The sequence below is a fragment of the Eriocheir sinensis genome, chromosome 2 (assembly GCF_024679095.1).
Source record: "Eriocheir sinensis breed Jianghai 21 chromosome 2, ASM2467909v1, whole genome shotgun sequence".
NCBI classification, from domain to species: Eukaryota; Metazoa; Arthropoda; class Malacostraca; order Decapoda; family Varunidae; genus Eriocheir; species Eriocheir sinensis.
This window is the reverse complement of record NC_066510.1, coordinates 28,907,863-28,930,566: the sequence shown is the minus strand read 5'-3', so window position 1 is coordinate 28,930,566 and position 22,704 is coordinate 28,907,863.

Here is a 22,704-nt window from a genome sequence, read left to right as displayed (position 1 = left end):
ACTGCTCTCATCCCCTCCACCACCACCACCACCACCATCACCATCATTAACAAAGCCAATACCAAAAGTCTCACAGCCGCCGGAAGCAAGCAAGCAGCGCCTCTCTTAGCGCCATAACTCGAGCTTTTCATTACGAGCAGAGAGATTCCATTTTTATTGCGATATTCAATAAGTGGCAAATATTAGGTAAGAGAGGGAGTAGGAGAGAGCGGTCCAGATTTAGCCTCTACGCCCAAGGGGAGATAAGGGCGGAAATGCAATGGTGGGGCGCTCCTGCTTCCGACGTCCTCCGGGTCTTCTCGCCGACTTATGAAATGTAATTCAATTTGGTGCTTTCGGATTCCGGCAGGTACACAACGAGCGGCTCCTAATGATAGTGTTATTGCCGGATGCGTTACTGTGTGTTATTAATCATGTTCTCTTGTATCCCGGGGCAGCGGCGGTGAAGGAGGAGGAGGAGGGGCTGTCCGACCTGTCTTGTTATTTCCGTGTGTGTTTGTGTTCCTGCTGGTGCCGTGTTTGTGGCCCTGGTAATGGTCACACGGGGGGGTGGGAAGAGAGAAACAGAGAGGGAGAGGGAGGAAGGGAGAGGGAGAGGAAGAGGAACACACAAAGGAACACACAAAGGAAGAACAAACAACAGCAGACCTGCTGGTCCTTACGAGGTTGTTTGTGACAAGCTACACTAACTATCTAATCAAAGGTGGAAGATGAAGGACAGCAAAGGCGAAGGCTCCTCCCACCCCTTTAAGAGGAAGAGGAAGAGGGAGAGGGAGAGGGAGAGAGGAAGAGGAAGAGGAAGAAGGAAGAAGGAAGGAGAGGAGAGGAGAGAGAGAGAGAGAGAGAGAGAGAGAGAGAGAGAGAGAGAGAGAGAGAGAGAGAGAGAGAGAGAGAGAGAGAGAGAGAGAGAGAGAGAGAGAGAGAGAGAGAGAGTTCACAATTACATGTATACGAGTTGTGAGCTTCATCCTCTCTCCGTTTCTCTTCCTCATCGCTGTTTTTCTTTTTCTTCCGAAGCTGAACATTTTTATTCCGTGTACGTGGCTTTTGTTGTCTTCATTTTCATCGCTTTTTGTTGTCTTCACTTCTCATCCCTTTCCTCCATTCTTTCCTGCGTCCTCTGTCCTTCCGTCAGTGCACTTTGGTCTTTCAACCTTCCCGACCTCGCTTGACCACTCCTAAATATTCTACAACTTTAAGAGGATGACTCACTGTCTTGTTGGGTGTCTCACCAGGGCGATGTAGGAAGTGTGTGTGTGTGTGTGTGTGTGTGTGTTTGAGGATAAGTTGGTTACTATGAATCGTTACGTTTGTTAGATATGTATTCTTTTACTTATCCGCCTGTTACCACTTTGATCTATTTGGAATGTGTGTGTTTTATTCGACAGTTTTAGAGAGTGCGATGGAAATGCGAGTGAAGTACAATTATTAACGTGTCTTTTTTGTGGGTTACTGAGGCTCTTACGCAAAAGGTCTTGAAAATCTATCTCTTACGAAGGTAGATTAAATTTTTATATTGTGTCGAAAGTTCAAACTATTTTTCATTAACGATACAAGTGGCTTAGGAGGCATCTCGTGGCGCTTAAGAAGTCTAGTTACCTACTCAACCTGTATTGTTCCGCACGCTTCCTAGAATTTGGCTATTTTTTATTCAGGGAGTGGCATTCATATTCTCTGTATATATAACTTAAACTCTTTATTTTTAGGAGCAAAGTATACTATAATGAACACTCGAGTCGGGTATTGTCGGGTATTATTTCCATAACGATGAGGCAAGTGGGGAGTGAAGGGTGGAAGGGTCGGGGGGGGGCATACGGGGGCTAGCGGCACGTTGGCATGGTTTCCTTGTAGGGTAAGTCTTCGTTATATAATATCCCTTTTGCGGAGTCTTCAATAGTAAGGGAACATCGCAGTAGAGGAGAAGGAGAAGGGAGGAAGGCGACGAGGAGGAGGAGGAAAAGGGAGGGAGGCGATTAGGAAAATGGAGGGAGAAGGAGGAGGAGGAGATGAAGGGAGGAAGACAAAAGTGGAAGATGGAGGAAGAAGGGAGGGAAAGGAAGGGAAGTGAAGAAGGCGAAAATGGGAAAGGAAGATAAGTGAGAAGGGTTCTTGCGCAAGAGGATAAGAAGAAAAATGAGGAGGAGGAGGAGGAGGAGGAGGAGGAAGAGCAACCTGAGAGAAAGAGTGAGACGAAGATGGAAGATAATTCAAAACAAAATAAAGCACGCGAAATGCAAGAAAGAAAAAAAATACATAAAGACGATCAAGAAATTGTTTCCACATCGGTCGTCCGGGAGGCTTCCAAGTAAGGATTAAAAAAATAACCACCATCAAGAAATCAGTTACCAATAGTTGCTTTGAGCTCAGAACAGACACAACAACAATCATTCTTGACCTCTCTTCTGACCTCTCTTTTTCTTTTTGTCGGAGCTGCGTCTAGGGGGCTTTTTTTGTTGCTGTTTTTGTTTTTTCTCCCTTGAGCTGCCTCCCTATCTTCAAAAATATCCTTATCATTGCCTTTGCAGGTTAGTCATATTCTATAATAAGAGAGGAAGGCGATTTGGAGGATAGAGGGAGGGGCAAGGAGGGAATGAAGAGAAAAAGAGGGAGGCAAAAGTGGAAAATGGAGGGAGGGGGAAGGAAGGAATGAAGAGAGGAAGGCAAAAGTGGAAAATGGAAGGAGGGGGGAAGGAGGGAATGAATAAAAAGAGAGGAAGGTAAAAGTGGAAGATGGAGGAAGAAGGGAGAGAAGGGAAGGGAAGAAAGCGAAAATGGGAAAGGGAGATAAGTGAAAAAGGTTCTTAAAATACTGGTTACTTGGGAGGCGAGGAGGAATAAGGAAGAGTTTGCGATGACGGAATGTGGACACGATAAACCTAAGCCGCTTGGAAGACTTATCGAGTCGAAAAAAGATGACCAAACACCAGCTCGGGCAAGGCAAAGAAAGAGACGAGATGTAGATGACCGAGTCTGCCGCCGGACAAGGTCAAACTTAGCATCCTTATTGGACCTGTTGGATCACCAGAGACGCGACGCACAAAATATGACTCCAGCATACCGAAGTCTAATTATAGCTGTCTTTGATGTGTATATGCAATCACGCCACGACTGCTCATAAAAAGGGTTTCGAAGTATTGGCCGATAGAATCAAACTTTTCAATATGAAGCTTCTCGAGGGTTTTTGATATGTTTCTGAGTTTTATTTCAATTATAACGAGAGAGGGAGAAAGACAGACAGAAACAGACAGACTGCCATATACACAGACAGACATACATTAGTAGTGACCCACTTTTCAACGCCCACTCGTCACCTCTCCTCCCTCATTCCCTCCCCCCTCCTCCCCTTCCCACCTCTCCTCGTCCCATCTTTCTATCCTTCCTAATTTATCACCTGGTCGCCCTCCCTCACTCGTCCCTCTCGACCATTCATACACACGGAAATGGGCCAAGTTTGAGGCTGGTGGGCATAATTGATTGTTATTTTTATCACTGCACTCAAAACTTTGCTAAGGACTGGGGGAAAGGAGGAGGAGGCAAAGGGAGGAAGGCGACGAGGAGGAGGAGGAGGAGGAGGAAAAGGGAGGAAGGCGATTAGGAAGATGGAGGGAGAGGGGAGGAGGAGATGAAGGGAGGAAGGCAAAAGTGGAAGATGGAGGGAGAGGGGAGGGAAGGGAAGGGAAGGGAAGGGAAGGGAAGGGAAGAAGGCGAAAATGGGAAAGGGAGATAAGTGAGAGGGGTTCTTGCGCAGGAGGATAAGAAGAAGAAAAATGAAGAGGAGGAGGAAGAGCAACCCAAGAGAAAGAGTGAGACGGAGATGAAAGATAATTCAAAACTAAATAAAGTAAGCGAAATGCAGGAAAGAAAAAAAATACATAAAGAGGATTAAGAAATTGAGATGGAAATGAGAAGAGAATTAATTCCGGCTAAGAAGAAAGAGAAGTAATTATTTATAGATGGCGGTGTCTTATTTAACTTGAGAATGGCAACAGAACGAAGAGATGAAATATAAGGAAGCGAAAGAAAGAAAAAAAGAAAGAAAGAGACAGACAAACCGACCCACCGCCAGAAACAGAGAAACAAACGGACAGACAAAGCAATAGAATAAAATAAAAGCCCACCCTAAACATTTACAGGCGAGCAGTTAGTATGGAGATTGAAAAGATATAAAAGCCCGGGGTAGTAAGAGAAGCCAGAGAGCCGCCCGCCATGTTGCCACTCCCGCGAGGAAGGTAAAGTACGAGAACCGTTTTCTTTCGGGATTTCTTTTTAGTCTCGAGTCGCCGCCGCCGAAGTGACTGTAAAAGGAGGGAATCTGCGCCTCGACTTCCAGAGATCAGCAGAGACGCCGAACTTGCCTCGTAAAATATATGTACATGAGAGGGCCACTGTCTCGTAAACCTAACTGGCCACTCCCGACAACCTCTCTCTCTCTCTCTCTCTCTCTCTCTCTCTCTCTCTCTCTCTCTCTCTCTCTCTCTCTCTCTCTCTCTCTGTTACGTGGGAGATAATGAAAACGTTCTCGTCATAGTAACAAAGGAGAAAACTTGGTCCCGCGTGTGTGAGAGCAAACGCATCATGTGTTTTAGGGAGAAAATGGAGCCGTGATTGTAAATAAGAAAACGGGACCGTAAGCCCGTCAGAGAAAATGGGTTGTAGAAGACGGACGAGGAGGCGATGGGCGTTTGCTGGAGGCGCCCGAAACGGTGTGTGTCGTGTCTTCGGGGTGAGGGGGGTTCGGAGAGGGGCTAATAGGGAGAGGGATGACTGGGTGAAGAAATGTTGATGAAAAGAGAAGTTGTAATGGAAGTTGTGGTGTTGAATATCATCTGTTTTTGTTTATTATGTTGTTGAAGCAGTAGGAATGAGTAAATAGTAGTAGTAGTAGAGTAATAGTAGGAGGAGGAGGAGGAGGAGGAGGTGGTGGTGGTGGTGGTGGTGGTGGAGGCGAAGGAGGAGAAGAAGTAGGAGGAAGAGTAAAAGAAGAACGTGTTAATGTTATTGTTATTGTTCTTTTCCATATTTTTTCTTCCTCCTCATCCTCCTCTTTTCCTTCTTCTTCCTCCTCCTCTTCTCCTTCTTCTTCTTCTTCTTCTTCATCATCATCCTTTGCTATTGTGTACAGAAAACCGGTAGCAGAAAATTGGAAGGCAACCGAATCAGAAGAAAGAACAACAACAACGTGACATAATAGGAAAGAGGTGCAATCACGGTGTTAAATATCTCCCCTTTACGTTTTTTCCTTCACGTCCTCTTCTTGGAGTGCGCGCCGCTGATAGGGCTGATATAGTAGTGCGGCCGCCTCGTTCCCTTCGCTAATGTGGCAGTAACAGTTGTATTTACTTTACCTTCCGTGCGACGTGTATGGCAAGGAAACGACAGCCAAGTAATGTGAGTGTGGGTCTAGAGGTGTTTGTTGTGTTGTACCCGTGTGTAGGTGTGTGTGTGGAGGGAGGTGTGTGTGTGTGTGTGTGTGTGTGTGTGTGTGTGTGTGTGTGTATATGTATGTGTGTGTGTGTGTGTTTATCTTGTATTACTGTTATTTCTTGTTTTATACTCGTGTGTTTGGCCGGGCGGTTATGGGTAAGTGTGTGTGTGTGGGGTGGGGGGGTGGAGGGGTATTCCTTTATGTTGTATTACTCTTTTCCCTCGTTTTATAGTCCTCTGATTTACTTATTCCAGGATGTATAGACTTATTAATTATTGCACTACTGGATGTAAAATGGACGGGGTATAAACGTCGTAGTGACAGGCAGCGAACATTAAAACGGCTTTGTGTCTGTGGAGAAGGGACTGAATGGACTGTAGGATGGAGTAAAAAAGAATCCAGTTGCTCTTTTATTGTGTTGCAAATTGTGTTTAAAGGAAAATAGTTTCGTTATTTCTTGATTGATAGTTTTCCGTCACTATACTCTAAACGTGTGGCGGGGGGGAGCGGGGAGTGTGTGTGTGTGTGTGTGTGTGTGTGTGTGTGTGTGTGTGTGTGTGTGTGTGTGTGTGTGGAAAGGACGCCAGTATTTCCCAACACAGAAATGCTTTACCGCATCAAACAATTCAGTAATACTTGCATCATATATTGTTATTATTATTATTATTATTATTATTATTATTATTATTATTATTAATATTAATATAGTAACGGTGTCAATATTTGCTGTTGGTTGATGTTTTTTTTTTTCTTCGCCTTCCTTTCTCATACTTTTTTTTCCTCCTCCTCCTCCTCCTCCTCCTCCTCCTCTTTTTCTTTTCGTTATAGTAAGATCACCTCCATCATCATCATCATCAGCAGCATTATCAATAACACTGAAAATAAACCTTAATTTAGTGCGTTTAAGCTGGAGGTTTCATGAGGTGGGGGGCACAGGGGGGGGCGGGGCGTAAGGAGGGGTGTGTGGGTGATGATGGCGCAGGTTAACAAGGTGTGTTTTGGCTGAGTCCTGCGGCGGCGGCGACGTCGGCGGCTTCTTTGCTCGTCCGCCGCGGCACGAGAGCACCTTATTAGTCTTCAGCGAGGTGTGTAAGAGAGGCAGTTGTGTTTACGAGCTCGTTGGAGGAAGCATGAGAACGCGTGTCGTCAAGGCAAGACGTGTGGCACTCTCCTCACCCCACTTGACCCGCCTCGAGTCATATATAAAGGAGTTTCCTGCGTTCTTTTCTTTTATTTCTTTCAGTGGCTCAGTTTTGTTTTGTTGTGTTTTATGTCATATTCCCCAGCCTTATTGTTTCTTTGGGTCTTTTACTTCTTTTCCTTCCTTCTCTCTTCTCTTCTTTCTCCTCCGTGTGTTGTTTTTTCACATCATCGTTTCCATCCTCTTTCCTTTACTTTTTTCCCTGCATGCATTTTCTCATCATGATCCTGTAATGCATAAACCAAAGGAGTCAAGAATATGTAAGTTCAATAAAGCTCTGAAAGCCATGATAAATGATCCCACAACACACACACACACACACACACACACACACACACATACACACATCCACGCAAAATGACCTCACTTGCGCCATAACTCTCGGAATCTTGAGTTATTACACCCACTGCCACGTCAAAAAAGAAGTAAAAAGAGAAAGAGACCTGAGCGTTTCTCTCGTGCAAGTTCGCTTCTCAGTTATAAATATCCCTCCGTCATTCCACGCTCTGTTTCCGTTGGCTGTGTTATTTCCACGGACCGTTCATCCACTTTTTTGCTGAATATTGGCTTTTTGATATTAGCTTTTCATTATGTACTTACTTTTTTTTATTTTCTGTTTTCCTTTCCATTGTTGTTATTTACTCTTTCCGTGACTCTTATCTCTATCTGTCTATTTTTTCTATATTTTTCATTCACTTTTTTTTACCTCATATTCACTCTTTAATATTTCCTTTTCATTATTTGTTTAGCTTTTTTTATTTTATTTTTTCCCTTCCCTCTTTCTTATTTACTATTTCCGCAGCTTTTCTTCTTTTCAAATATCGTTTATTCATTTATGTATTGCATATTCACTTGTGTCATTACTCTTTCCATTATATTTATCACTTTGTTTTCTGTTTCTATTTTTTTACCCTTCCCTTATCGTTACTTACTATTTCCGCAGCTTTTCCTTTATACAAATATCGTTCGTTCATTTATTTATTGCATATTCACACTTTGATGTTACCTTTTCATTTTCAAATTTCTTTATACTTGTTTTTCTCCTCTCCCTTTGCTCCTCCCTGACAAATGCTTCACTCACTTTATGCTGTGTTTTTTCTCTTATTCAGATATATTTTATTCATTTATTTATTGCATATTCACACTTTAATATATTACCTTTTCATTATACATCTCTTTTCTGAAGTTTATACCTTTCCTTTTTTATCTCCCTCCCTGCCATCTTACTTCACTCACTCTTCCGTAGCTTTCCTCTTACACAACTATCGTTCATTCACTTATTTATTCCATATTCACATTTTAGTATTACCTTTTCATTTTATATTAATCTTTTTTATATAAATTTTAGCTTCCGATACTGCTCCTCCCTCCCGTAGGTTGTATTATTTGCATATTCATACTCTAATATCACCTTTTCATTTTACCTTTTTTCGTGTTTTCTCCTATTCTCCTATATGCCATCTTTCTTCCCTTGTATTTGTTGGTCACGCATGTCAGTTCTGTGTTCCCTTGTCATCGGCAGTATACAGGAAACGCGCGTGATCGTATTTCACTTCGCTCGTTTGTCATCAGTTTCTCCGCCAAGGCGATATATAACCCATTCTATTTGCTCTCGAAATATAGCTTGCCATTTTCACTGTATTCAAGACTACACTATTTCTCTCTCTCTCTCTCTCTCTCTCTCTCTCTCTCTCTCTCTCTCTCTCTCTCTCTCTCTCTCTCTCTCTCTCTCTCTCTCTCTCTCTCTCTCTCTCTCTCTCTCTCTCTCTCTCTCTCTCTCTCTCTCTCTATCTATCTATCTACTTATCTATCTGTCTGTCTCACGTTTGCTTTACCGCAGTGCCACTCCAGCATTTCACAGCAATGTCGTTATAATGTAATGTCATGGCGTGGCTCGAGGCACTGCATGCAGATGAGGATCAAGCTTAATAATCTGCGAGTCATGTTTTTCACGTGACGCGCCATGCTCAGTGCGAGGCGGCGGCCGCAAGTGGTGGGAATGATGAGCAATGTTTCTCTGTATTAATTAAGTCTTTTCAGCGGCTAGCTGTTTTATTTTTCCCGCCTCGTCGGTAAAAAGAAAAGAAACAGAATACAAAAAGAGAAATATATACTGAAAGGGTAATAACACATGCGAAAATAAATGAATGAACGATATTTGAATAGGAGAAAAGCCACGGCAATATTAAACAGAAAGAGGGAAGGGAAAAAAAAGCTAAACAATTAATCAAAAGAAAATATTAAAGAGTGAATATGCAGTTAAAAAGTGAATGAAAAATATAAGAGAGATAGACAGATATAGATTGCATGCATGTTATTAAAAGCGCTACTGACCAAGATGTTGAAAAGACAAGTGATTAGTCGTTCAGGGATGCTTTACAATGTTCCCAGCTCGTCACATGACCTTTCCAACGTCTCAGAATTGTCACGTTACTCTATATCTTTCAGGAAGTGTTGGTTACTAACATAAAGGAGTGATTATTCGTTTACATACAGTGTCACTAACCCGTCACGTAACCTTTCCAACCTTTCTACAATGTCACTTTACTTTCCTTATCTTTCTGGAGGTTTTGGTTACATAAAAAAAAAGATTGAGTTGTCGTTCAGGGAAGTTTTATAGTGTCCTTAACCCGTCACGTAACCTTTCCAACCTTCCTGCAATGTCACGTTACTTTTCCTATTTTTCAGGAACTTGTGGTTACTTTTCTTACCTTTGGGCAGTGCAATCCATCACCATCTTTCATCCTTTCAGGGCAGCGAAGCGGAGGGAGGAAGGGAGCAGAGGAGAAGCCATCACGTCCACGCCAGCAATGTGAGTACCTGGATTTATGTCTACGTTGGTTTGATTTCAACTTCGCCTAGACACGTTTTTTTTTCTCTTTTTTTGCTGGCGCGCTTCCTCTTACTCGGCTGCTTTCTATTTTTTTTTCTTGTGGGTTAACTGTCATTCTTCTCGGTGGTTGTTCCTGAGTTATGTCTTCAGTGGTTTGTGTTTAGCTCCCGCGTACGTCAGTTTGTTTTGTTATGATCCTCCCCTCGACATGTGTGTGTGTGTGTGTGTGTGTGTGTGTGTGTGTGTGTGTGTGTGTGTGTGTGTGTGTACCCTCCTGTCGCTATGTCGCTGCTGCTGCTTCCTGGAAATCGTGTTATCTGTGAACACTCCCTTGTGACCTCTCTTTCCCTTCCCTCTGAACCTCTTTTTTCTTATTTTATTTTTGGTCAGTGAAGGTCATGTGTGGTCGTGTTATCGTTGTGAACACCCTGGTGACCTCTTTCTCCTTCTGTTCGAATACCTTTTTGTTTCTTCGGGTCAGTGAAGATCATGTGTGGTTTTTGCTGCGTGGGTCGTCGTGTTGTCGTTTTGAACACTCCCTGGTGACCTCCTTTCCCTTCCCTCCTGATATTTCTTTTGTTTCTCTGGGTCACTGAAGGTCATGCGTGCTTATGTCGCTCAGGTCCGCCGAGTGGGGAGCATGAGAGCGGCCTCGTGGACAGGAACTTAAAGGGGATATATGAGGAAGAACTCGCGGATGAAATCGTTGTGCGTAAGAGGACGGAAATGCATGGGAGGCAATACCTGACTAAACTTGTGACTGAGGGAAGTGGGTATGAAATTTATGTATCGAGAGAGGACGTGAAATAACTCTTTGCATAGCGAGGGGAAGCCGGGAGATCTATACTCCGAGCTGCGCGAGTGAAGCCTGGAAGGAGAGGGCGGTGCACTTTTTGAACCTTTAGATTTATTGTAAGACAGACGCATGGGCGGGCGGGTGGGTGAGCAGGAAACAGAATAGAAGGAAGGTACAAGGGAGGGAAAGTTGGCGTAGGCGGAAAGGATCACAGTAGAGACTCAGGACAGGTTAGGAGCGAGATAAAAAAAGGTAAATAATAGGTGTGTTTGGCCTGACAGGTACGTTTGGTAAGGGTGAGGGTGAGTCATTGAGTGAAAGGAAAGGTGTGTGCGGTGGAGTGTCATTTCAGGAGTGATTTTATGGAAAGGGATTTTGTCAAGGGAGTTGGCGAGATGTATTATTGCTCTCTCTCTCTCTCTCTCTCTCTCTCTCTCTCTCTCTCTCTCTCTCTCTCTCTCTCTCTCTCTCTCTCTCTCTCTCTCTCTCTCTCTCTCTCTCTCTCTCTCTCTCTCTCTCTCTCTCTCACACACACACACACACACACACACACACACACACACACAAACACTCGAGTCTTGGCCAACAAAGAGAGATTTAGTTACGGCGAAGATCCGGATAGTGTGTGTGTGTGTGTGTGTGTGTGTGTGTGTGTGTGTGTGTGTGTGTGTGTGTGTTGAGGGTGTGAGGCAGTCATATAACAAAAGCTGTTTATGTTTTGTCTGGCGTATCAGAGAGAGAGAGAGAGAGACGAAGAAAATACTGAAAACGTTAAATCGTCCCCAGCTTTAACTGTTTGGAAACACTGTGGCCACAAAACAGGTCAGCAGAGAAAATATATGTAAATAAATAAAAAAAAACACTCATAAAACATCCATAATAATAAAACGTAGAATGGCCGAGAGAAAAAAAAAAAGTGGAGGAAGCTCACGATTACCTCAAGGGAAGTCGGTAATTAATCAGTCCTTGCATTTCCCGCAGAGGTTTGAAGTTTTTTTTTTGTTTTTATCTATGCAGCTATGATAATATACCGCATTGAGGAGAGACTCAATTCATCTTCCCCCTCGAGCACAATTCCTTTAAACATAAGTCCCTTATAAGCAGAACTCCCCTTAAATACAGGTCCCTCTAAACTCAGGTCCCTTTGAACATAACTTCCGTTAAACACAGGTCACTCTAAACACAGGTCCCTTTAAACACAGGTCCCTTTAAACACAGTTCCCTCTAAACACAGGTCCCTCTAAACACAGGTCCCTTTAAACACAGGTCGCTCTAAACACAGTTCCTTTTAAATAATGGTCCTTTAAACACAGGCCCCTTTAAACAAAGGTCCCTTTAAACACAGGTCCCTCTAAACACAGGTCCCTTTAAACACAGGTCCTTCTAAACACAGTTCCTTTTAAATAATGGTCCCTTTTAGCACAGGTCACTTTAAACACAGTTTTCTTTAAACAACTTTCATTAAACAGGTCCCTTTAAACTCAACTCAATTTAAGCAACTCTCTCTCTCTCTCTCTCTCTCTCTCTCTCTCTCTCTCTCTCTCTCTCTCTCTCTCTCTCTCTCTCTCTCTCTCTCTCTCTCTCTCTCTCTCTCTCTCTCTCTCTCTCTCTCTCTCTCTTTCAGGTTTAGATGGGGGAAGGAAGAAAGGAAGGAGGGAGGAGGGAACAGAGGCGGAAATGTTGTAAGGGAAGGATAAATAAAGGAAGATGTGAAGGAAAGGAAGGACAGGATGATGTAAAGAGAGAGAGAGGGGCTGATGGTAGATGATAGGGAGGAGAGAGAGAGAGAGAGAGAGAGAGAGAGAGAGAGAGAGAGAGAGAAAGCTAGTTATGGAAGGAAGGAATTAAGGAAAGATAGAGTAAAGACAAGAAGGAGACAAAGGAAGGAAGGAAGGAAGGCGAACTACAGCTAAAGAGGGAATAAGGAAAGGAAGAAAGGCAGAAGGGGACGGAGAAGAGAATAAAGACAGGAATAAGGGAATGAGCAAATGTGTGTGTGTGTGTGTGTGTGTGTGTGTGTGTGTGTGTGTGTGTGTGTGTGTGTGTGTGTGGGTGGGGAGATCATCACTGGTGCAGTTTCATCTCTTTCACACACACACACACCGAGTCGTGATTACCGAAGCCCCGGATACCCGAATTAAGACCTGGTCACTCCACTGCCCGACCCTCCTCGCACAAGAAGAGACTGAGAACCGCGTCCTTGGACCTCACTCTCACTCACACTCACTCACTTTCACTTTTTTGCCAGTAAAAGCCACGCGCTAACACTTGCCTCTTCATAGCTGTCATTCACTACCTCCCCCTCACCTTTCTCTCTCTCTCTCTCTCTCTCTCTCTCTCTCTCTCTCTCTCTCTCTCTCTCTCTCTCTCTCTCTCTCTCTCTCTCTCTCTCTCTCTCTCTCTCTCTCTCTCTCTCTCTCTCTCTCTCTCTCTCTCTCTCTCTCTCTCTTCTCTTCTCTTCCCTTGTTCTCTTCCTCCTCGTTCATCCTCAAACTTCATTATGTTTTTTTTCTTTTTACGTATATCCACCATCCTCCTCCTCTTCCTCCTCCTCCTCCTTCATCTCTTTCCCTCCTCCATTTTTCCTTCCTTCTTCTCTCCCCCTCCCCTTTATATTCCTCGTTCTTCTTTCCGCCCTCCGTTGCTCCTCTCTTGCACTTTATCTTATCCCTGTTTATGCCTCCTCGTTCGCACTATTTTTACGCTCCTTCATAACACTCAGGCTTTTAGTATCTAAGCATCTCCCTTCCTCCTCATCTCCCTCCCTCATCTTCATCTTCCCCCATTCACTGATTGATCCTACCCTCCCCTTCTCTCTCTCTCTCTCTCTCTCTCTCTCTCTCTCTCTCTCTCTCTCTCTCTCTCTCTCTCTCTCTCTCTCTCTCTCTCTCTCTCTCTCTCTCTCTCTCTCTCTCTCTCTCTCTCTCTCTCTCTCTCTCTCTCTCTCTCTCTCTCTCTCTCTCCTTCCCTCCCTCCTTTATCACCTGCTGGCTACCTGCTTATCGTTTTGCCCATCCATCACAGCATCGAAGTAATTTGCGAAGTGGACATGTTGAGCAGAGTGGCATCGCTCCCTTACTTTTGAGGAAGCTTTTGGTGCAGGACTTGTGGAAGGTGCGGGAGATGAAGGAGGCGGGGAGGTGTGGAGGGATGTGTGTGTGTCATTTTAAAGACATCGCTAATTTATTTTTGGAAGGGTGAGAGAGAACGAAAATATATTGTAATGAACTCTGTGTACCCGTATTTTTTTTATAAGGGACTGCGCGCACACACACACACACACACACACACACACACACACACACACACACACACACACACACATACACACCAGTGACCTTTTGAAAGAAACATGAATGACCTTTGCGATGTAAACCTAAACTGGTGGAAGAGGGTCAGGAGAAGAAAAAATGAAGATGAAAAAATAAAGAAAGAAAGAATGAAAGAGGGAAAAAAAAGTTCATATTGAGAATGAAGATGAAGATAAAGTTGATGAATATAAGAAAGAACCAAAGGAGAAGTACACGAACAGGCATAACGATAAGAACGAGGAGGAACACCAAAATCTGAATAGCTCTTGCGGGTCAGGAAGTACGAGGAGGAAAACTAAACAAGGCCCAACCAACAGAAACGTTTTGCCCTACTAAATCACGCGATATTAAGGGTCTGTCCAATAACTCTCAGGGTTTGCATGTTAGAGTGAAATGAGGATGACAGTTAAGCTTGTGAATTACTGGAGTGAGCCGAGAATTAAATCCCTGAGATATTGTTTGTGTTACCAGCGACGAAAATAAGCGAAGTTGTGCGTCATGCCAGCCTTTTAAAACCCCAGGTAAGGCAAGGCGAACCAAATGTGTACATGCTCATTAGTGCAGGTTAGCATGAGGAGAGCAGCGGGAAGGGGACCAAAAGTTCAGATTGTCCTTGAACTCTGACAGAACTTGGCGATGAATTATGAAGAGAGAGATAATGCTAAAAGAAGTGAGAGAGAGAGAGAGAGAGAGAGAGACTTTTATACCAGAATATCTAACGGTCGGTTCTGCAGCTTCTCTGATACATGGAGACTGTCCCTCAAACTCAAGCACTTCCTTGCTCTGTTCGATTCTCGTTTCGTTATTTACGTATTTGCTGTCGGTGTGTTGGTGTGCGGCGTTCCCTCTCTGACTTTGTGATTCTGCTCCTCGTGTCGGTTGGCGGTGTGTTTTCTACGAACTCTGTACACTGCTAGTTGGTGTTTCCTCTGTGTGTTTGTTTGTGTATGCGTGTGTGTGTGTGTGTGTGTGTGTGTGTGTGTGTGTGTGTGTGTGTGCGTGGGGGGCGGGGGCATTTTTAGACCATATAATTTTTACCACTTTTTGTAATGCACATATCATTCCTACCTACACACAGTTTTATCTGCTTCCCTTTCACACACACACACACACACACACACACACACACACACACACACACACAGATAAGCCCACTCACCTGCTGGATTAATATGTGCGGCAGCCTCTGGGAAGCCTTAAAGCTGCACCCGCCCCGCCACCCAGCCCAGGGCGTCTCACCTCGGGCGCCGGCTGTGGAGGCGGCGGAGGTGGTGGTGGTTGTGGTGCCGATGGTGGAGGTGGTGGTGATGGTAGCGCTGGTGGTCGTGGTGATGGTGGTGGCGGCGGTAACGATGGCCAAGCGCTAATAATTAATAATCCGTCTGTGTCGATGCTGCTTGATTTTCTATTTTTAGGCCTCCTCATTATAACTACACCCACCTCATGGCCATTAAAACATAATAATCCCGTGTAAAATCATGTAAAAATCAGGTTGTTGAATGATGTGTTATTTTTTTATACATTAACAAGTAAAATTTTGATTATTTGTGTCATTGGGTACTTTGTTTTGTCCCAGATTGAAAGGGAACGAGGAAAGGAGAGGAGGTACATTAGTGGGGAGAAGAAAAGTAGGGAAGGAGAGGAGCGTCGTAGTGTGAGGAGAGAAGGAAGAGAAGCTTTGGCAGACGAAGAGAGAGGAGGAGGAAGAGGAGAAACTTTAAACAAGCACAGAGAGGAGGGAGAGGAAAGCCTTCAGTAGAATGAGGGAGAGAAGCAAGAGGAAAAGCTTCAGTAGTGTGAGGAAGAGGAGAAACTGAAGTAGAGTGAGAGGGAGGAGGAAGAGGAAATTTTTTTTAGTACAGAGAGATAGGAGGAATCGGAGAAGCTTTGGCAGAGTGAAAGAAGAAAGAGAAGGGAGAGGAGAAGCTTTAGTTGAGAGAGAGGGCGTGACATCTCCCAGGGCCTCCTCTGCCAAGCTCCTGCAGGCATGTCAGGGGCGGAGGGTAGAACGAGAGGACGGTGGCGGGAGGAGAAAGAAGGGAGGGAAAGAAAAAGGATCCCAACAGAAAAGTGAAGATCAATGCCGTGGGGAGAGATTTATGCTGATAGTGCCACAGAGAATGTATAGCTGGGGACAAAGAAGAAGAACGGCCGGGGAGGGAGCAGTGGAGGAAGGGGTAGCGAGGGTGGAGTGGGGAGGGGGTGACTGCGGCAACTTTAGTAGAATATTAAGAGAAACAGAGGTATGCATGTCACGGCGGTGTCTGTTCCTTAGGTGCGGTATAAGAATGTCCTTGTAAGTGATGGAGAGAGAGAGAGAGAGAGAGGAGAGAAAAAGAGAACAAAAGAGAACAAAAAAGAGAGAAAAAAAAGAGAAAGAGAAAAAGAAAGAGAGAGAGAGAGATGTCGTGATCTTAGCCGTTCCATTCCCAGCACGACATTTTTAAGCTCGTTTAATTTCGACGTGTTGAATGCTGTAACATTGTCACGAGGATAATCTTCCTATATGAAATTCAATTAACTAATCATTAAGATATAATTTAGCCTCTCGTGTTTCGCCGTCGTTGTCAGTCACGCTTGCTTTCAGAGGTTCCCCAACACGTCACGATCACAAGCACGCACTGTCATGACTGAGATTTGATTAGCCTTTTTGTTTGCCTCGGAGAGTTTATTTACCTGAGCTGACTGAGTGACAGTGATTATCAACCTGTGCAGTAACCTATGCTTCTTTCTATCGCCTCGGGACACAGGCGATGGATCAAAGCGATGATGGAAAAATGAGGGAATTGGGTAAAGCCTCGTACAGGCATGAAGTGTGTTGTCTGCGAGGCTTGTCATTATGAAGCCATGAAGTGATGCCTGATATTCTCGACGTGTTGTTTGAAAAATAATACGTGGATGACAAAGTTTTACAGTTAGGTTCAGCAGAATGACCGCCGGAGGTGGACAGCGGCTCTTGCGTCATTTTTTATTAGTCGTGAGTGTTGGTTTCATTTGCTGATATAGCTGGGGCGCGCTGATCCTGACAAAGTAATCCATCCCGCGGCCCGCCGGGCGTGTCGCTGGCCGCGGCGGGGACACTCGCTGGGTAAGTCATGGCCGCGGCAGCTCTTGTGAGACATTTTTCAGTATTTGACGCGTATTGGATGCGTGTAGCTCAGTATTCACTTTTTCCTATCAGTATTTATCCATGTAGAAGACTTCAAAGCAGGATGAGCTGTGTAACGACATTTATCAAATAATCGAAGATGTTCTGCGGTGTATCGTGCGGCCTTTGAAAGGCCATCTGGCCAACATCAAAGACGCTTTAACGCTGTACATGTGGCCGTCAAGGGGATGCACGGCGTCTTTGTCCGGAGCCCCCCCTCACGAGGCAGGGCTGTGGCGGCCATCGGTCAGCCGGGCAGGAGGGGGCCGCTGCGTGACGTGGTAAACAGCCCCGCCACACACACGCCCGCTGACGAATCTTGCACATTAATATTTGTGTCCTCAGGAGACTGTACATTAATTCCTAGCCGCAGAATAGATACTCCCCGGCTACTGCGCCTTCCCTCTCATATAACGTAAGTTTTTTGTGGGTATTAACAGCAAAGGACGCAGTATACTGGCCCAGAACACTGCCAGTATGGTTCCATAAAATTCTCTCTCTCTCTCTCTCTCTCTCTCTCTCTCTCTCTCTCTCTCTCTCTCTCTCTCTCTCTCTCTCTCTCTCTCTCTCTCTCTCTCTCTCTCTCTCTCTCTCTCTCTCTCTCTCTCTCTCTCTCTCTTCCTGCAGAGGCCGCGTGATTTGTGACAATAATAGTAAGTGGCGTGAGTGATGTCGCTCTAACTCTTCGTGCAATGCGTGTCCCGCTCGTGGGCGCGTACAAACAAATACATACTGATCGATGTCATTGGGGCACAAAAGCTGTATATAGCCCACTGTATCGCTCATTACGGGCCAAAAATGCGACAATGTTTAATTTCCCCGGACAGTTGTGTGTGTCTGCCCGCCGCGGTGCACTGGGGACCCCATGGCATGACCTGGGCTGCCCTTTGTGACGAGTGGCAACGCCGGGCCCGCCACCCCTGACTGCTATTAACCCCGATCCACCCCCACCCCACCCCCTTCGCCGCCGGTTACTGGGTGGTGCGGGAATGAGTTATGCGTCCCTGTTCTACACGCCGCGCTGCATGATCCCAGCGGTTGTTAATCCCGAGGAGACGCCGCCATTAACACTGATTAGCCCCGCGCCGCGCTGAAGGTGGTGTGGGAGGGCGTCATGCTTCCCTGTTTGCCTACACGACGCTACGATTCGTGCGGCCTGATTTTGAGATGTTGGTTCATATTCTCAAGCGTTTCGGGGCTTACGTACTCACATTTGGTAAGGCTGTCGTATAGGTTGTGAATAGTTTTATGATTTTAGTGATAGTTTGACCAGGCGTCTGCACCTTGTATAGGAAAACGTTCATGGAAACCCGACTAATCTTCTTTGTGGCCTTTGGAAAGGAATATTTTTAGAGCCTAAAGTGTCTGAGAATACTACCTGTGTCTCCAATACTTGATATCAGCGCTTAAAACAAATAGCATCGATGATATTTCAATCCCTTTAAATATCCATTGTTCTAACTCTGGTATGTTATTAAAACAAACCCAAAATTAATGAATTGAACTATTTGACAGTAAAATATATCACCACAGTAATTGGCATGAATCATCTTTATATGCTATTACGTATTTGTTTGTTCGAAAATGCGCACAAGGACTTTAGTTGTGTTTCATTTCTTATTTGCGAAGAGAAAATAAACTTGGTGAGAGACGAGATGATGAAACGAGAAAAGATTGTTGAGACGAATCTATAAATGCGTTTCTAATCTTTCCCTTCAGAGATGATTGAGTAGGAGGGTTGAGAAAGTGTCGGGGATGAGGGAAAGGCTGCAGCGAGAGAAGAGTAGTGACGTGGGTAGGGAAATAAGAAGTGAGAGGGTGAGGTGTGAAGAATGCGTCAGGGGGGAAGGAATGGTCGAAGCGTAAAGAGTGGAGTGGAAGGAAAATAAAGAGTGGCAGCGTTAGAAGATGATATAGGGAGAGGTAAAGTCTGCATGTGTGTGTGTGTGTGTGTGTGTGTGTGTGTGAAGGGGGGGAGGGTTGGGAGGATTAAGTGGAGTGACGGACGAGAGGCAATTTAACGATGATGGTCAGCTCTTGTGTTTGTGCATCCGTTAGAAGACATTTTTTTACACTTCACGATACTCTGCTTCCCGGTGAGTGAGTTAACCATCTTTTTGTCATCGTACCATAGCTCACACCACCACCACCACCACCCCCATCGCTAATATTAAAAGCAAAAAAAAACAAAAACAATAACAACGTCCCTGGCTTCCTGTCTGGGCCCGCACGCAACACACCAGGTCGTCCCTCGGTGCTCCATCACGGGGCCGCCACACGCCTCCTCTCCGCATCCCTCGGAGCAGGCGGGATTTAGGGACACACAAGCGCCGCCCACCAGCCCGCTTCCACACTAAATAATTTTCAGGGGCTTTCCACAAAATTTTCGGTAAAAAAAAATCTGGCAGTAAAGTAACACTGCAACGAGCTGGCCGGCGGAGGGGCCGACTCTCCAGTGCATCCGGGTACCTCGCCGCTGTGTTCTGGGCGCCCTGCGGAAGCGTCGGCCGCGGGTTGTCAGCTTTAGTACTAGTAAATTCATGGTGAGAGATTCATATGTATCAATATTGTAATCTATAAAACTTTCAATCCACACGCAGCGCTTTCTGGAATGTCTCTCCGTTACCTCACTTTTCAACAGTAAATATTTTGGTACAAAGCTGCAGCAGGCGAAAGGTACAAGGCCGTGATATTTATTTGTTGGTGAATACGTAAATTTCCCAACCGCGATCATTGTTTCAACATATTCATATTTGCGGTTGGAAGCAACATTTAGTGCGTGAGATTTCACCTGCTGTTGGATGTGATTGCGTGGTGTGTCACAGTCGGCGCGAGAACAACTGAAACAAAACTGTCTACAGTGACTCGGTGTTTCAGTTCCTGTGTTTCAAGTTACATTCACAGCAGGCCCGGCACACAATGAAAAGTCTGTTTGTTCATCACACTTCCTTAGAAACAAAGCAAGAGTTTCCACTGTCCTCGTCTGGTCGTTAGAGGCAGGGCGGGAAATGGGCCATTGACAGGCTCCACTTCGGGTGTGCCTATCTCTGGTCTTTTCGAGGGTTATTTTCAGGGCTACTATCAAAAACTGGCGCCCATTCTTTCCGTCGTTTTTAGGGGAGGCTTTCACCTGATCCCCTTTATATAAAAAGAATAACTAACCCCTGATGGCTAGCCAATAACTGCCAGCCAGCGCCCTCGTGTCGCGTCAGGCGGAAAGTGCCTTGTTTTAGCGAGGGGAAGTTTTATATAATACGCACGCTTAATTACACACACACACACACACACACACACACACACACACACACACACACACCTGCCAAGAATGTGTAGGCTGTGTGGTGCAGGTGTAGAGGCTATTATTTCTTTATCTTTTGGTCCAGCCTTCGCTCCTTGGTTGTGGAGCTGTTTGGTGGCGCAGGGAATGTTGCTCTCTGGTAACTCGATGGCTAGAGGAACTGGTGCTCACAGATTTTGTTTTCGGTAGAAAACTCTGTTCCCACACCACGCCTCTCCTCATCTAATATTCCCCCATTTTTCGTGGTCAGGTAGTGTCTGCATAGTGTTGGCTGCAGTCAAAATGCCGTACTCTAAATTCATTACACTGCCATGTTTCCATAATATAATTTAAGAAGAAAACACCACCGTAGGCATTTTGACATTTCCTACGTGAATCTTTTTCCTGAAGGAAAGAAAAGTCTCTGATTAACATGATGCAAACTCATTCTCCCCGTAACTACACTCGCTTCGAGTACGGCTAATCATATTTAATGCGGAAAAAAATGTCTACGTTTTTCATGAAAAGAAAAAGTCGTGTTTTTTTCCTTAATAATGAGCTGCATCGTTCTGTTTGAAAATATTCAGTTCCCGGGCACGGCCCTTGGGTTCACAGTGACCAAGGGTTTTCAGATATATTTCAAATTAGTACGATGTCATTCGTTATTGTTGAGACATTTAATGATGTGAAATATTTAAAAAAAATGTGTCGCTATAATAAGTTAAAAACACGAAAATGTTTTCCTTATTTTCACTGTGATAATGGAGAACATGATCCATACGGTGATTTTATGTTTTCAGAAACGACACCTCTTGTTGCCATTGAGCTCCGCATTTTATTGTTTTCCATCCCCGCCAGTGGAGTCAAGCTGCAGGACGGAAGGTGGATTGTGTGGCGGCAGACACAGACCTCTCACCGTGCATGAAGGAGCAAGGCTGCTTCAAGGGAGCGACTTGGACCCTCTCTTCTCCCATGAGCTCGTGACTTTGGCGCTGCCTTACTTAGCCATGCATGGCTGAATCTCGAGCCACGAGACGTAATATTTCATTCACATCTGCTACGCGCCGGCTTTGGCATGTTATGGGCCGCTGTCTAGCTCACAGAGGTCTGTGTGTGTGCTGGTGTGTGATGGAGGAGGCGGGGAGGCACGAAAGGCCAGCTTGATATATGGGTGCTAGGGTCTATATACCTTTACCTGTGTGTTGTATATCCAAACCTGTAGACTACAAAATCCACCTGGTGTGTGTGTGTGTGTGTGTGTGTGTGTGTGTGTGTGTGTGTGTGTGTGTGTGTGTGTGAAATTGTGACAATTTTAAAACTGAGGGTTTTATTTCGTGGCCCAGCAACACGCGATCGTTTTCTGGGTAAATTCCTGGTGTGCTGACGTTTGCCTTGTTCAGATTAATGGATCGGGGTCGATAGTTTTACATGAACTCGCTTTTCGTTTTGAATGTGTCGGAGGAGGGACGCCGCTGGCAGGAAATGATGCCGCTTCTCGCTGAAGGTTCTTGTGTCCTTTGGAAGTCCTGGCAAACGGAAGGTGAGATACAGTGAGCCATTAACGGCTGTCTGCACCACTGAATTCCAAGTAACGGCTTCACTTGTGTATCTTAAGATTGATATATCAAGGTTTCCTGTCGGAATTCGTCACTGCAGAAAACAAAATTTCCCCCATTCAGCCTTGCTGTCACCCCAAGGTTTTACGCTGCCCTTCACATCCGCGGAGGTGATTCGGGTGAATGCCTGCCGACCAAGACCCACCTCCAGAGTCTGGCCTGGGCTCCAGCACTGCCAAGGACACTAATGCTCAAGGGTAGTGGAAATTTATCGAATAAGCCTTCCCCTCCCTGTCCCCTGAGGCCCTGCTGGCCGAGCCACAGACACGCTGCTGCTGCTGCTGCGGCAATGTGCACTCAATCATCAGCGGGACACTTCTTTTTTTCTGGTGCCTGGCCCGCCGTTACAAGCATTTGTCGAAAAATTCAGAACATACTCATGAAACAATGAAATAATGAGAGTGATATATTCCTGCTGCTCGTCATATCACACAATTTTGTTTTTACCAATTGCCATGCATCCACTTTTTTCATCACGGATAGAAACGTGTCTCTTTTTAGTCACGTGAGAAATTCCCTGCGAGTCACGACATAAAATATCGGATATCTGCACACGAGCAATTCGGAAAGAATGCTGCAGTATGCAGCCGACATCAATGATGCTTTTATGATTATTTCATACATTCCTAACATAAAGTGTGTGTGTGTGTGTGTGTGTGTGTGTGTGTGTGTGTGTGTGTGTGTGTGTGTGTGTGTGTGTGTGTGTATATATATATATATATATATATATATATATATATATATATATATATATATATATATATATATATATATATATATATATATATATATATATATATATATATATATATATATATATATATATATATATATATATATATATATATATATATATATATATATATATATATATATATATATATATATATATATATATATATATATATATATATATATATATACACATACATACATACATACATAAATACATATATAAATACAAATACGGGTATACGTATACTCAGCCTGACTGTATTGGGAAATTATTTATGGCGTTATTTGTGAATACATGCATGAGTAAGTAGAACACGTTCGTATTCGTATTCTAATGCTGAACTAATATATTCCTTCCTTCC